Genomic DNA, 13041 nt, shown 5'->3' on the forward strand with positions numbered 1-13041 from the left:
AGGGAGAGTAGGAAGGGGTCAGGGAGAGTGGGAATGAGGTGACAGGGATAGTGGGAATGGTGGCATCAGAGATAGTGGGAATGGGGAGGGTCAGCGAGAGTGGGAATTGGAGGTCAGGGAGAGGGGAACGGGGGGGGTCACTGAGACTGGGGAATAGGGGTTCAGGGGGAATTGAGGGGGTCAGGGAGAGGGGAATGGGGTTTCAGTGAGGGGGGGAATAGGAGCGCCAGGGAGACTGGGGAATGGAGGGGTCAGGGTCAGGGAGACTGGGGTGGTCGGAGAGAGGGGAATGGGGTTCAGGGAGAGTGGGAATGGGGTGGCAGGGATAGTAGGGATGGTGGCATCAGAGATAGTGGGAATGGGGGGGTCAGCGAGAGTGGGAATGGGGGGGTTAGCGAGAGTGGGAATTGGAGGTCAGAGTGAGGGGAATAGGGGGGTCACTGAGACTGGGGACTAGGGTTTCAGGGGGAATGGGGTGTCAGTGAGAGGGGGAATGGAAGCGCCAGGGAGACTGGGGAATGGAGTGGTCAAGGTGAGGGAGACTGGGGTGGTCGGAGAGAGGGGAATGGAATTCAGGGAGAGTGGGAATGGGGGGACAGGGATAGTGGGAATGGGGTATCAGGCAGAGGTGGATTGGGGCGTCAGGGAGTGGGAGATTGGGGGGTCGTGGAGAGGGGGAATGGGGAGTCATTGAGAGGGGGAATGGGGAGTCATTGAGTGGGGGAATGGGGGTTCAGGGAGAGTGGGAATGGGCGGCCGGGGAGAGTGGGAATGGGCGGTCGGGGAGAGTGGGAATGGGCAGTCGGGGAGAGTGGGAATGGGCGGTCGGGAAGAAGGGAATGGGGGTGTCGGGGGGAGGGGGAAGGGGGGTCAGAGAGACGGGGTAATGAGGGGATAGGGAGAATGTAGGGAGAGGGCATGGAGGGAGAGGGGAACTGGGGGTTCAGGGAGAGGTGGGGTCAGGGAAAGGGGAGGCGGGTCAGTGAGAGGGAGTGACGGGGTCAGGGTGAGTGGGAATGGGGATGTCAGGGAGAGAGGGAATTGGGGGGTCAGGGAGAGGGGGAAGGGGGCTGAGAGTGGAAATGGGGGCATTGAGATTGGGGGTCAGGGTGAGTGGGAGGGGTAATAGGGGGTCTGTGTGTGGGAAGGAGAATGGGGGTCAGGGAAAGTGGGAATTGGTGGTCAGGTGGAGAGTGGGGTGGGTCAGGGAGAGGGGGAATAGGGGGGTCAGGGAGAGGAGAATGGAGGGAGAGGGGGAATGGAGGGAGAGGGGAACTAGGGGTTGGGGGATCAAGGAGAGGGTGGGAAAGGGGGAGCAGGGTCAGTGAGAGGGGGAAGGGGTGTTAGGGAGGGGGGAAAGGGGCAGGGAGAGTGGAAATGGGGCATTGAGAATGGGGGTCAGAGTGAGTGGGAGGGGTAATGTTGGTCGGTGCGGGGGAGGGGGAATGGGGGTCACGCGGAGATTGGTGTGGGTCAGGGAGAGGGGGAATAGGGGGTTCAGGGAGGAATGAGGGGATAGGGGGAATGTAGGGAGAGGAGTACTAGGGGTTGGGGGATCAGGGAGAGGGGGGTCAGTGAGAGGGGGAATGGGGTCAGGGCAATTGGGAATGGGGCATCAGAGAGAGGGGGAATGGGGGGGTCAGCTACAGTGGGATTTGGGGGCTCAGGGACAGTGGGAATTGGGGGTTAGGGAGAAGGGGAAGGGAGAGGGGGAATGGGGGGTTCAGGGAGAGTGGGAATGGGGGTTCAGGGAGAGTGGGAATGGGGGGTCAGGTACAGTGGGAATTGGGGGTTAGGGAGAAGGGGAAGGGAGAGTCAGGGAGAGGGGAATGGGGGTTCAGGGAGAGTGGGAATGGGGGTTCAGGGAGAGTGGGAATGGGGGTTCAGGGAGATTGGGAATTAGGGGTTAGGGAGAAGGGGAAGGGAGAGTCAGGGAGAGGGGGAATGGGGGTCAAGGAGAGTGGGAATGGGGGTCAGGGAATGGGGGATCTGGGAGATTGGGGAATGGGAGGGTCAAGGAGAGGGGGAATGGGAGGGTCAAGGAGACTGGGGAATGGGTCAGGGAGAGGGGGAATGGTGGTTAGGTAGAGGGAGAATGGGGGGTCAGAGAAAGGGGGAATGGGGGGCCAGGAAAACTTGGGAAGGGGGTTCAGGAAGAGGGGGAATGGGGGTTCAGGGAGGGAGAATGGGGGAACAGGTAGAGGTGGAATGGGGGGTCAGGGAGAGGCAGACTGGGGAATGAGGAGTTCAGGAAGAGGGAGACTGGGGAATGGGGGATCAACGAGACTGGGGAATGGAGGATCAGCAAGACTGGGGAATGGGGGATCAGCGAAACTGGGGAATGGGAGGTCAGCGAGACTGGGGAATGGGGGGTCAGTGAGACTGGGGAATGTGGGGATCAGTGAGACTGGGGAGTGTGGGGGTCAGGGAGAGAGGAATGGGGTAAGTGAGTGGGTAATGGGAGACCAGGGGATGGGGACAGGGATGTGGAAAGAGAGGGGCAACTGGGGAATGGGGGTCAGGGACAGGAAAAGAGGGGAGATTAGGGAATGGTGGTTGGGAGAGAGAGAGAATGATGGAGAAGGGGAGAGGGAGACAGGGGAATGAGGATGAAGAGTTCAGGGGAGATAGGGGGAATGGGGGCTCATGGAAGAGGTACAGGGGAATTGGGAAGGGGTTTAGGGGAGTGAGGGGAATGGAGATGCGGAGGGGGAACGACTGGGGAGTGGGGATGGGGGTCAGGAGAGAGGTGGGGATTCGGGAGAGGGAGATTGGAGGATGGGGAGAGGGAAAGACTGGGGAAAGGGTCGGGGCCATGGGAAGAGAGGGGGACTGGGGAATGGTGGTTGGGAGAGGGAGAATAGGGGCACGCGGGAGAGGGAGATGGGAATGGAGATGGGGTCAGGAGTAGAGAGGGAGAATGGGGGTTTGCGGGAAGAGGGCGACTGAGGAATGATGGGGTCAGGGGATGAGTGGGTGAATGAGGGATGGAGAGAGTGGGAAACTGGGGATCGGAGGATTAAAACTCAGGTCGGGGGGGGGGGGGAAATCGGGAGAGTGGAAAATGACGTGGGAGTTGGGACCAGCATTTCCCCCACAACTCCCGAGCACCCCCAAATCCCGAGGCCCCCCTCTTGACTCTGACACCAGAGCCCCCTACAAGACCCAATTATTTCCTGCACACCAACCAGTGGTGACATCATGGAGTGGGGGAGGGAGGGAGGGGGGTTAACGTTGCTGCGTCGGGAAATTTAAAGCGCCGAGGTCTCCCGGACTGCTAGCAGCAGAGCCCTGGGAGATCCATGCTCCATCCTGGGAGACTCCTAAGCAATCCAGGAGGATTGGCAACGCTAGATGCAAAGGCTGGAAAGTATAAGCAACCTCTGGAGTAGAGAGTCACAGTATGGCAGGACTAAAAGTGATGGTGTCGGAAACCTGAAGTACTACGGACTGCATTCATTTAAATTACTCATAATAAAAGTTGTCAGGTCTTACTCATTTTGACTTAGAAATGTGATCTGTACTTTTCCTGGAGGCTCAGTGCATAAATGGTATGGTTCTGAGACAAACAGACCAGGCAGGTCCCATGTTTGATCCCTGGTCTATGCTGAGTTAGCCGGTCTGAGCATTGCAATTAGTGTCCCTGCACTAGGAAAAGGAAAGAAATAAGCCAAGACTCCTGTTCCTGATCACCATCCAGTGATGCCTGCTGGAAGTGCAGGTGTGTAAGCGCCTGGTGACAATGGGACCAGGCTTGGCTGTGATGCCCTGAAGGTTGAATAGTCATCCAACGCTCATTGCCTAAGCTTACACAAAATAACGACTAGGATGAGTTTACTTTTAGGAGACAAAGGAGAGAAACTGGACGGGGGGGTTGGGTGTTGGGGGGGCAGACAAATAAATTGCAGAAGTATAAAAATGTTGAAAGGTAATGTATTTTGATGCATTTCACTGTGGGTTTGCAATCGGTTGCACATTTGTGTAGTCCTAAATCTCCCTCTTTAAATCCCGTGGTATCATATGCCATCCTTTATTTCCCCAATTTTGACAGCTCTGCTTATTTATTTACAGCACTATTCAGACTCTCCGGGTCAACACATTTGGTAAATATTCACGTCACTTTTTATATTTCCTTTTACTGGCATTGAAGAATTTTGAAAATATTTTCCATAGGCTAACTACGGCTTTTTCTCAATATGCACAATGTAAATTCTTATAAAATAAAACAAAATATGTTAATATGGGCAAAATAAAAGCAATAGTGTTTAAATATTATGGTCCAGTTTAAAATCATACTGACAATCTCTGACATAGGTAAGGAAAAGAGCTTTTCCTCAGAGCTACTCACCATATACTGTTATTAATCCCTTTGTCTGTCAAAATACAATAAAACTACATTAAATAATTTAAGATGTACTGTAACATATATTATACATTACCATGTAATAGCATGAAATGAGTAAACATCTAATTATATAATGGGTTTGCTGACTTACATCAGCAGATATAATACAGTACATTCAAACACAATTTTTTAACATTTAAATTATCAGACAAAAAGCCTGGTGTATAACAGACTTAGAACATTTGACATTCCACGATAAGTCAAATGCTATTGTTATTTCCTTTATCTTCATTTTTAAGTGAGAGTTACATGCTTTCTAATCCTGCCAAAGCATCTATTTTTATTTGAAAAAAAAATTCTGTCACTTGCATATTCAGTCCCACCTCCTTTCAATTCAGGTGGAATTAGCACATGCAAAGAGAGAGACTGTCACAGGAATATAGGAACAGGAGTAGGCCATTTAGCCCCTCGAGCCTGTTCCGCCATTCAGTGGGATCATGGCTGATCTGTGATCTAACTCCATATACCCCCTTAGTCCCATATCCCTTAATACCTTTGATTAAGAAAAATCTATCAATCTCAGATTTGAAATGAACAATTGGACTAGCATAAACTGCTGTTTCCGGAAGAGAGTTCCAAACTTCTACCACCCTTTGCGTGTAGAAGTGTTTCCTAACTTCACTCCTGAAAGTCCTGGCTCTAATTTTTAGGCTACGTCTCCTAGACTCCCCAACCAGCGGAAACAGGTGCTCTCTACCCTATCAATTCCCCTTAATATCTTGAAAACTTCAATCAAATCACCCTTCAATCTTCTAAATTCCAGGGAATACAACCCTAGTTTGTGTAATCTCTCCTCGTAATTTAACCCATGGAATCCAGGTATCATTCTAGAAAATCTGTGCTTCACTCCCTCCAAGGCCAATATATCCTTCCTAACGTGCGGTGCCCAGAACTGAACACAGTACTCCAGGAGTGGTCTAACCAGGGCTTTGTATAGAACTGTCGCTTGTAGAATGGGATCAGATTTCAAGTCTGCAGAAGCACATGACTCTAAACTTCTCAACATACCAACATGTTCATTGGTAGCCTTTCACTCATTGGTTAAGGATACCACAGGATGGGGGGTGGGTGGAATTTTCACCTCCTGGCAGAATCAATCGCCCGCCCGCTGTAGAACACCCACCCCGCCCGCCTGCTCCTGATTTTCATCTGCCAGCGTACCGTCCAGGCACTGAAGGCAAAACTCATCTCCCACATGTTGTGATATTAAATAGCAATCAGGAATGGGAACTGTCGCTGATATTCACCCTCTTTCACCTCGGGAGGTGAAGGTAAACTGCAGCAGTTCACTGCTGGGCTGGGTGAAGTCATCTAACTCACATGGATCAGGAATCAAACCTGGGATCTTCCTGGTCTATGTGGATCAGTGTGATAACATATTGTATTCTTAACCTTTGAGTGCCTTCAGTTGCCTAGGCCGTAAGCTCCAGAATTCCCTCCCTAAACCTCTCCGTATCTCTAGCTCTCTCTCCTCCGTTAAGACGCTCCTTAAAACCTACCTCTATGACCAATCACCTGAGCTAATATCTCCTTATGTGGCTCAGTGTTAAATTTTGTCTGATAATGCTCCTGTGAAGCGCCTTGGGATGTTTTATTATGTAAATGCAAGTTGTTGTTGAGTGGAAGGCATTGGAGGGCTGAGAAAGCTTGTAACTATCACTGAAAGATTTTTTAAAAAAGGAACAATTGCAATAACATTTGATTTATCATGGAATGTCAAATGTTCTCTTTTTTCTTATAGTTACCAGGCTTTTTGTTTCATAATTTTAATTGAAAGAAATGGAATGTACTGCATAATAATCTGCAGATGTAACTAGTTAGCTCAAGGGTGGCATTGGTCAAAGCCTGGTCACAGGTTGCCTGCCTGTCCTCTCTATTGAATAATGGCATGTGCTACCACAGGGTATAAAGAGGGGAAAGAAAATAACATTTTAAAATAGCAAAAAAAATGAATAACATTTAAGATATATGTTAAGCTTGTACTATTTATTCACTTGCCATTCACTGTTCAATACATTTCTTTGTCAATTAAAGCTTTAATCAAGGTCTAGTGTCGTGTCAGTCTGCCACTTCTCATATAGAGAGAATGAAAGAAAGACTTATATTTATATAGCGCTTTTCATGACCTCAAGACGTCACAAAATGCTTTACAACCAATGAAATACTTTTGAAGTGTAATCACTGTTGTAATGTAGGAATAAGGAGGATCCTGTGGTGGCTAGGGATAGAACTAGTAGCTAAAGAAATCTAAAGAAGGAGTTCGGTTCATTATTCTAAGCACACTTACCTAGATATCAAGACAAGTGTAAACACTCACAAGGACGTACAGGCTCACCTATGAGAGTAATCAGAGAGTAAAAAATAGGTAAAAAGACCCAAAAATAAAACAAGTATCTTACTCTTTCTTTACCACCTGTTTCCTTCTCTTACCAATATCTCCAGGCCATGCACCTCCTGCAGCTAAGCAGGACAGCAGCTTGCTGCTGGACTATTACAAGAATTGCTCTTAGCTGGCCACCAGATGGCGTGTCAGTGAGGCCCAGTGAAGACTCCCCTATCCAATTCTGCTTCTTCACTCGGTGGGTACCTACATCCAGTTGGCTCCTCTCTGCGGCAAGAATGCTGAGCTGAGGAATGCAGTTGTGAAGGAGGGACCTGAACCCCACTACCCCACCAACCAAGGCGTAGTGTGTAGGCGCTTCAGTGGGCTGATGTTTAAAGCAGTACTGTCTTTGTTATGGAGAGAGTGAACAACTGGAATAGCTGCTTGATAATTTTGCATCCATGCAAGCAATGCTTTTGCAATGCAACATAAATTGCAAACAGAGAAAAAGGTTCACCAAATATTTTTCATTTAAAAGGATAATGATTTTAATCCTGACATAAGATTGTATCTCTGTCAATATTGATCTTTTTCAATACCCTCACTTTTCAGTGTAATCAAAAGGAGAAGGCCTGTTTTTATTAGTTACAAATTGGCCCTTCTGTACAAGCAATTATCCCTGAGTTCCAAATAGCATTTGACTTCTACATAACTTTATACAAAAATATGATCAACAGATGCTTGTTTTTAATGAATTTCTCCACTTTGGAGACGTCATATGACATCTGGAAAATTCTGCATTTTGCCTGATACACAGAGAAGGTCCCTAAAGCTTCCAACAAATTGCTATACAGTATGTTGTATCAGCAAAAGTCCCGGCGTTCATCAATTAATCTGGATTTGAAATCCATGGACAGAAATATTTTTCCATCCCCTACAAAAGCATCATCAATGCTTTTGCTAATCAACTATAGTTTGTGCTAATAGAAATGGATGCATGTGAAATGTAGCTCACTTGCAGTGTCCATTGTTTGTGGACAATTGAATTCTTGAGTAATGGTTACCTTGGCAATGCTTCATCCTGCTTCTAACCTGCAAATTACGCACAGAAATGTTCAATAGCCTATTTAAAAATGTAGACTGCTATAAATGAACCACAGATTGATTCACGTGTGAGCCTTCATCAGAACCTAGGTCACACCCAAAACATGCACCTATCTTTCTCCTTCAGATGTTGAATGACTAGCTGTGCAATTCCAGCATTTTCTGCTTTTACTTCACCTTTTTGTTCAGCATTCAACAATTCATTTTTACCTCTAGTAATAATATAGTCCTTTCTTTGGTATATTTATTTTCTAGGATTGATAAAATGTATTTATTGGTATCTGGTGTCCATGGCTGAAATTGCTCCCAGGCCTCTTTAGCCAGCCTTTAGGCACATTGGGCGATAGTATAAAATGAGCGACATCAAGCGAGCCGCCCATTATACACCATGCCTGATTTGAACTTTGAGCGATAGTCTCTACTCAGCGTTGTCTCCAACTCTGGAGCTGAGAACTCAGCAGAGCTGGGAGTAAAACCAACATCCCCCACCATGTGCAGCCACGTGCTGGTATTCAAATGTGCTCAACACCATGTCACAACAAGCTTTACGTATAAAAGTCTGATTACGAAGATATGATTGATACATTGTCAACACCAAATCATGCATTACATTTTTTTTTAAATCAACTAATTTTTAGATTTAAATGATTTCATGAAATGATTGAAAGTAAGGAACTAAGAGCTGTAACTATTCAACTATTTCAAAACCAAAATATAGGTTGTTTTTTCTTAACTTCAGCCAGTTAAACATCATCTTCAGCTCCTGCCACAAACTCCATACCCTCACCACTGGCTTCATCCCCCTCCCTGGCCACTGTCTCAGGCTGAACCAGACTGCTCACGACCTTGACGTCTTGTTCAACCCCAAGCTGAGCGTGCACCCCATATCCTCTCCATCACAAAGACTGCCTACTTCCACCTCCATAACATTACCCGCCTCCACCCCTACCTCAGCCAATCTGCTGCTGAAACCCTCATCCATGCCTTTGTCACCTTTTGGAGAATATTATTGCTGCTATCAAGGGTTGTTAATCCTTCTCAGTAATATTGCACTTGGTTTGGACACGATTGTGTTTATTATAGACCCAAGAACAATGTTCTAATACAGTTATATCAAATGACAAGCATTTGTACAACCTGGTTTTCCCACGGACTTCAAGGTGATCAAGCTTGACCTTTGTAGGGTTGTGGACCTCCGACCGTCCCGCGAGCTCTAAAATTGGGGTCCCACATGCCCTGTTTTTATACTATTCGGCTGCTATGTTCTGCTGATATCAGTTCCATAGTTCCAGACTGCCTTAGCAGTCTTTCAATGATCAGTTCTATTGTGCTAAACTGTTTAAGCAATCTTTCAGTGATTAGTTCTATGGTGCTAGACTGCTTCAGCAGTCTTTTAATGATATTAGTTCTATGTTGCTAACTGTCCAAGCAGTCTTTCAATGATCCCAGTAATTTCAATTGTTCTTGGTAATCACCTCCCTTATCTAGCTGCAACCCAGAGACGAGGAGCTCCGTCTCCACAAACTGGGAATGCCTGGGGGTTGTCGGGAAACTTGACTATGTTTTGGTATAAACTATATTCTTACACACCTCCATATTACTCCAGTGCTCTCCTATCCGGCCTCCCATCCACCACCATCCACAAACTTCAGCTACCCGTATCTTATCCTGTACCAAGTCTCACTCGTTCGTCATCCCCATCCTCACTGTCCTACATTGGTTGCCGGTCTCCCACCTTAAATTGAAAATTCTCATCCTTGTGTTGAAACACTTCCATGGCCTTGTCCCTCCCTATCTCTGTAACCTCCTACAGCCCTACACAGCATCCCGAACTCTCCATTCCTGTAATCCTGGCTTCTTGTTCACCCGCCATCTCTTTGCCCCACCATCGGCGGCCATACCTTCAGCCGTCAAGGTCCCACTCTCTGAAATGCCATTCCTAAGCGTCTCTACCTCTCCACCTCCCTCTCCTCCTTTAAAACCCCTCATAAAACCCACCTCTTTGTCCAAGCTTTTACTCACCACTTATATTTTCTTCTTCTGTGGGTTGGCATCTTTTGTTTTCCGCTCACCTCTGTGTCTGTGAACCGACGGCACATTTTTCTACATTAAAGATGTAAAAAGAGTTGTTGTGAAGCCTTTAGTAAATTTTGAATTATCTTTTGAAGTATGTTCATTCCAATTTTTTCAAGTTTATTGCTTTCCCTTGTCACTACTTTCTCGTTTAAAATGTCTCATTGGGTAAATTTAGGACCTTTGTGTATGATCACTATTCAGTGGAAATGGAGGTTGGATGAGAACAGGATGAAGCTTAGCTGTGAGAGTCAATGGATGACACTTTTTGTCCAAGCTCACGTTTGAAAAATGGCCACTTGGGTGAGGAACCCATAGCCCATTGAAATGTATCCAATCATGAGTTCTGGGCTTAGGGAGGAAGGATAAGGGAAGAAAAATGAGAAAGAATAAAAGAATTTTGTTTGTAGAACAATTTATAATAACAATCATCAAAATAAACAATTCATCATCTCACACCTAAATGTATGTTAACAATGCCAACTTTGAGTTATGTTTTGGAATACTTTCCTTTCACCTTTAATGCCTGGGGTTTGACTCCAGCCCAAACTGATTGAAGGGAATTCACCTCTTCCAGGTGACGGTACGCTCATAGGTGAAATTATGCTGGACTGTCTCAACCATAATTCCAGTGGCTGTGTGGCTTAGTGGGTAAATCCACTACTTGGTCCTATCAGAGCAGCTTCTGGCACATAGTAACCAATTACTGTTGCACCAGAAGCAGCTCTGATAGGTCCAATGTCCGCCTCTAGAAGCCAGCGGGGTTTTAATCATCTGTGCTGAGATCACCCTATAATGCACCTTCTCCAGCTACGTGAGGCTGCATCGGTGGCTCTTGTCCTTGACCAGCCTGTGCTCCTTACGTTCCTCAAAGAACCTCGGTGCACCCCCCCAGGGAATGCACCTCCCAGAATCTCTGCCATAGGAAACATATTATTGCCTTTGATGAAGGGCAACACAAAGCAATCAAGGTTATACCATATCCTGGAATCTGAGGAGAGGTAAAGCAAGTTGAGGTTGTTCTTAGGAAAGTGGAGCCTTTGTGGGGACCTAATATAAGTTTTTAGTATTATGAAATATGGCAGCTCCTTCACAGAGTCAAGTCGGATCGAATAGGTGCAAGGGGAGGGTGGCAATATTGGGGGTGGGGGGTTGTTGGGTTGAAGGGCTGGCAGCGGGTGGCAGCGGCTGGCAAGATTCTTGTGGTGTCAGGAGTAGCATTCATGATCCTCTTGGGCCTGCCAAGATTAGTGCCACTGCATTTCTTGCCCCATTTTCGGAGCGGCCAGCTGCGGTCCCTTTATAGACTTCTAGTTAGGCTGTTCAATACCTGGTACCAATGGACAGTACACGGTCTGCCCATTGGTACCTCCAAATTGCAATGGGGTCCTACAACTGTCGTAGAACCCAGATTTGCATATTATAAATAAGCTCCTGCCTGAAACAGGCAGGCACCTGGGCTACCCTGGCGAAGGCCCTCAGCAAAATGGTGGCTAATGGATCGGGAGCGGGATAGTAAGTTACAGGCCGCAATTTCCAGGGTGCTCCCACCCCTGCAGTAAAATCAAGGCCATCAAAATGACACACTGCTGGTTGATTCATGATTGGAATTGAGTTTCTTAATTTTGATAAAGTACTTTTGGGCAAAAGAACAGGAAAAATATCATATGTCGCATTCTTTGCTGAACCTCCCTTTTCAATGTTCCAGCTGCTTAAGTTTTTGTAACAATTCTAGAAGTTTCCTTTGTTAACATATTGAAGGTTATTTTTCTTTCTTTCTTTTGCTTTTCTCCTTTCTTCACCAAATTTCTCCCCTCCCCTCCTTCTTTCCTGAAAGGGGTTGATCCCCTGCTGTGCTTTTAGTCCAGTTCCGCAGTACCTCACCTTCCAGAGCCACGGAATTAATAATCAAGGGAAGCCATTGAGATAAATGGGTTCAAGAGACAGATGGATATGTTTCTGGAGAAAGGGGGGTAAAGGGATGTAATGAGAAGATGGAAAAGTGGGGCTGAAAATGACCAAGGAGGTGTGAGTTTTTTTTTTGATCCTAAACTTTATTTTATTTCTGTGAAGCGAACATCGATGGCTCTGGAAAAGAGCAATAAAATCAAGGCCATCAAAATGACACACTGCTGTTTGATTCATGACTGGAATTAATTTTCCAAGTTAATCATCCTTGAGTTTCCAGTATGATTGTCTAAACATGCAGGCAAAACTAAGCGGGTTATGTATTGTAAACGGGAAAAAAATGTTAAACATGGTTCTTACCTACATAACTCATGGAATGTGGCACTTCACCCAAGAACACATGTACTGATTAATATCCAAAAAGCTTTGCAGGCCTCGTGCCTTCCCGATCTTGTGGGAACTCTGTTGTTTATGTTATTTATGACAGGTCCTCCAGTATGTGCCGGGGGAGCAGTGAATGAACGGCTGATGTTTTACACAGAGTGCAAGTATATAAAACAGACAGCTTGGCAGCTAAGTTTCTTAATTTTGATAAAGTACTTTTGGATAAAAGAACAGGAAAAATATCATTATGTCGCAGTCTTTGCTGAACCTCCCTTTTCAATGTTCCAGCTGCTTAAGTTTATGTAACAATTCTAGAAGTTTCCTTTGTTAACATATTGAGGGTTATTTGCCTTTCTTTCTTTTGTTTTTATCCTTTCTTCACCAATTTTCTCTCCTCCCCTCCTTCTGTCCTGAACGGGGTTGACTCCTTGCTGTGATTTTGGTACTTCACCTTAATGGCCATTTTCCACATCTGAGGATGAACACTGAGCTATTCGATTATGGGACACATGACAGCAGAGCCCAATCTGCTCCTCGCCCGACATCCACAAGCACACTTCCACCAGGGGTAACTGGCTCGTGTGGAGCATAAACACCGGCATGGACCTGTTGGGCCGAATGGCCTGTTTCTGAGCTGCACATTCCATGTAATTCTAAGTGATTAAGTAGCCACCAGAAATGGAAACCCTAGCCAATTTTTCTCCTCCCTATCCCAGGGATATTGAAGCCCCTTGTAGTGCCCCTGCCCCCGTCTCACCTGAGATTAGTCAGCTCAGCACAGACCTGTGATTGAAATTGGAACCTTCCTGATCTGTATGATTAAGCTACTCACTGACTTAACCAG

This window comes from Heptranchias perlo, chromosome 9, assembly GCF_035084215.1.
Source record: "Heptranchias perlo isolate sHepPer1 chromosome 9, sHepPer1.hap1, whole genome shotgun sequence".
NCBI lineage: Eukaryota > Metazoa > Chordata > Chondrichthyes > Hexanchiformes > Hexanchidae > Heptranchias > Heptranchias perlo.